Genomic DNA, 3,971 nt, shown 5'->3' on the forward strand with positions numbered 1-3,971 from the left:
TGTGCATATGAGTGTGCTTTTCCTTTCTTCTATCCATTTTTTCTTTCCTTTCATCCTCCCTTGTTGTTTTCTTTTGTCTCATCTTCATTCTTAATTCAATATTTCTAAACACAAGGAGGAAAATGAGATCCGAACAAAACAGACAGAAAAAAGAGAGAGAGGGTAAGCGAAGGAGGAATGACATGAATCTTTCGTGCAGTGCTCTCTCTCCACCAACCTCTCTGTAGAATAATACAGTCACAGTCTACAGCACACAAGAAGCTATTTCTCTCCAAATAAAATGATTAGATCTGATTTTTAAATAAACAAACAGCTATATTATAATTTTATCTTCATCTTTTCCACAAACAATTTATTTGTCCCGTTTTGCACACATCACAGAGATACAACAGACTGCATTAATGCCATCTGAGCACTTTTTATTTCCTTGTTGGAATAAAAGACACACATCAGACTTTATGATCCAACTGATAAAGATTTATAAAGTCTGTTAATATTTGATTTTGATCCAGTTTTTTCAGTCCAAAGTTCAGAGCTGCTGTTCTGTGATCAGATTTCCTTAAAGAACACTTCAGGTTAAAGATGAATACAGAGAGTTGAGTAGTATTGATTTAACGTGGTAAATATATTTTTTTTGTGGAAAAACCATATCTGACACACATTATTGTTCCAAGTAGAGTATTTTTATATGTCTTAGTACATGTCTGGAGAGGATTTTTAACTTTTTTTAATACTCATTCACAAGAACTTATCAGAAATGAAGGACATAAAACCATAAAAATGCACTTTGTCTTCAACCTCATGTTACAAACAAAGCCGTTTCTCTTGAGGAAAACTATAACATCTCTCCATCATTAAATCTGCCTGTTTCTAAAGCTAATAAAGGTGTAACTTTGCACACAGAAATCTTTGACTCTTACAGTATTGTGTTTTTCAGGAGACAACTTGTCCATAATTTACATTTGTACCAAACATCAACATTTGTCTTATATATCAGGAACAATTTGCTCCGAGCGTCATGAATATTACACTGTATCCTGTTTTGGAAAATGAAAAATAACTGAATCATTATGCAGCTCATGTGATTCATGTGATGACGAGTGTTTACAGTGCAGCAGTAAAGTTGAACTGTGAGGGAAGAACTTTAGAGGAATAAGTTTCTATTAGTTCAGACTTATTTAAACTTTATGAACCAGAATCTTCTGAAAATAAGCCTGATTTACTGAAATAAACCTGGTTTAACCAATAATTCTTCAGGATCAGTCTACTAGAATGTTTTTATACATAAAACAAATGTACATTTTGTCATTTGGCAGTCGCTTCAATCCAAAGAGATTTACAAGTGTGGCGAGACGGTCGAGCGTGAGAGGACAGTAACTCTGAAAGAGCCGTGATACAAATTCTCAAGTAGCTGTGCAGTGAGAAAGAGTACTAGATAGAAGGCTTTTTGTTTGTTTGTTTGTGTTTTAAATAGTTATTTAAGTGAGACACAACTGGAACACAAGTGCACAAGAAATACCATAAACGACAAGAAAGTAGATTTACAGTCAACAAAGTAGGGGTGGGTGAAAAAATCAATTCATAGAAGAATTTCAATTCTTATTTTCTACGATTCTGAATCGATTCACAAAAGTTATCGCTTTTATGCACATCAGTCTTTCCTTGAGCAGCGTTTTTTTCTCTTATATTCAAATATTACACAGCGTGAATTCAGCCTCAGCTCAGAATCAAACCTCTGCATGTCCTTCTGTTATAACACTGTGACACAAGACAGCTGTCAGTTTATCAGAGCAGCTCCTGCACTGAAATGTTTACTGCACATAATGTGTAATCTCAGTTTAATTTTTTTTAAATGAGTATGAAGCTTTATAATGATCTCTATCACTCATGATGTGATTGGTTGCACTGATGGAACATCATTCTTATAATATTGGAGATTATATATTAAAATGTTAAAGTGAGCAGGATCGTGGTGCAGCTGCAGAATGTAGTTTGAAAGTGAGTTTTTTTTAAATCGGGAGCATAGTCTGAACGTGTTTTAACAGCATTTCAGTGACAATGTTTAAATTTACTACATTTGTTGAAGTAGCTGAAATAAAGTCACTGAATGCTGTTGAGACAAGATACAAATAGACGTCTAAACATTTAAAATCTGCTGTATTTTAACCTCGACGCCTTTTCAAGTGCAAATCACCAAACACATTATTACTGGATCAGACTGTGAGTTTACAGTCGTGTCTCTATGTCTTTGATCTATATATTCTTTAAATCTTGAACTATATTTTTCATCTTCAGTTGCTGCCTCCTGTGTTTTATCCCCGTCAGATTAAAGCTGAACTAATATATTTAAAATGTAATGTAGCTGCAGCCTGATACACAGTCAGATTCCACTTTATCATCATTAAGGAAATGTTAGTCTGGTAAATGATGAATTAATGGACGACACTGAATAAAACTTCATTGTTTTAACTTATTGACACTTTTCTTTGACTCTGGTTCTTTTTCTTAAAGATAAATGTGCAGCGTCCACATTCACATGAATGAATATCTCTACCTGAACTGAATTAAAATGGAGGCTCTGCCTTTTATTTACCTGTTGTTTCCTCACTTTGGTCTTGGTTACAACATAGCTGAACATGTTACTATACTGCTTTGACATACAGCATGTTGGTGTTCAAGTTTGCTTTCTGTTGAAGTGTAAAATGTTCTAAAACTGGTGTAAAATATTGTTGGCCGTTCAAGTTTATACAGAAGTCATGAATGTTAAACAGCATTTCTGATCTGATAACAGTAGAGATGGTTGTTAAAGTGATGAGTTATGTTGCTTTGTTGACTGCACTGGTGGAATGAAATAAGAGTATTTATCAATACTCTTATCAGTTCTTTTTCATTACCAAAGAATTGGGGATTTTTGAATTATTAAAGAAAGAATAAATCCAGAACAGTCAGCAAAGTCACTATATAATTTCAACAATATTTCACTTGAAAGAAATAAAAAAATGTCAGTAAAATAAATAATATTCCTGACATGAAAATACTGCGTGAAGTTTAAAAAGAATGAAGAACACAGACATCAGTCAGTATCTTCATCCTGTCCTCCTCCTCCTCCTTCTGCTGCTCTTTTATTACAGAGTTTCCAGAGGACCAGAGTAAAGAGCTTGTGAGACACCAGAGAAGACAGCTGTGGATGTGTCGCCCACCTCGAATACTTTTGCTGGGGTTTCACATGTCTGCTTTCGGAGTCTCTAACTGTACTTACCAAGACTGGCTTTCACACTGAAACATAGTTTTTTCCGTACAAAGGACACACATGGTGCTGGGTCTTTCCATTTATTGAAAATTTAATAAATTAATTTAGAATTTGTATTAATCAGTGATCACATACACAGCCTGGCCTAATAAAATGTTATCACTTAACATTACATCACATAACAAAGTTTAAAGCTGATGTTGATGTAAATTGTTCATTTTGTAAAGCTCTGCCTGAAACACTGCTTCATTTTTTTTGGATTTGTTCTCACACTAGAATATTTTGGAAAGATCTTACTGGTTTTATTATTGCTAATAAATCTAATGATGAATGAATGAGAATAAAAAGTGTTTAATTCAGATCCTAAAGAGAAGCTGATAATTCATCTGGAAGCTTCATACAATATATTCATCTGCAATCAAGTGTCTTTTGTGATATGTAGGCAGAAACATCTGTGCAGAATACTAATAAATATCCAAGGACATTTGTTCTTTTAGTATTTTACTGATCTACTCCAACTTGAATATGTCTTGTTGATCATATTTAATAATTTTAAACACAAATATCTTTGCACTTCTTGTTTCCTTTCATGTTACAATAGTAGAGATGATTTTTCATACAGTTCATACTTACCTTAACTGTAATAAATCATCCATATACACATAAAAAATAATGTATTGTATGACTAATTATAATGTAAGGATAAAAAACTACAGACATA

Source organism: Thunnus maccoyii, chromosome 24 (assembly GCF_910596095.1).
Source record: "Thunnus maccoyii chromosome 24, fThuMac1.1, whole genome shotgun sequence".
In the NCBI taxonomy this organism is placed as follows: domain Eukaryota; kingdom Metazoa; phylum Chordata; class Actinopteri; order Scombriformes; family Scombridae; genus Thunnus; species Thunnus maccoyii.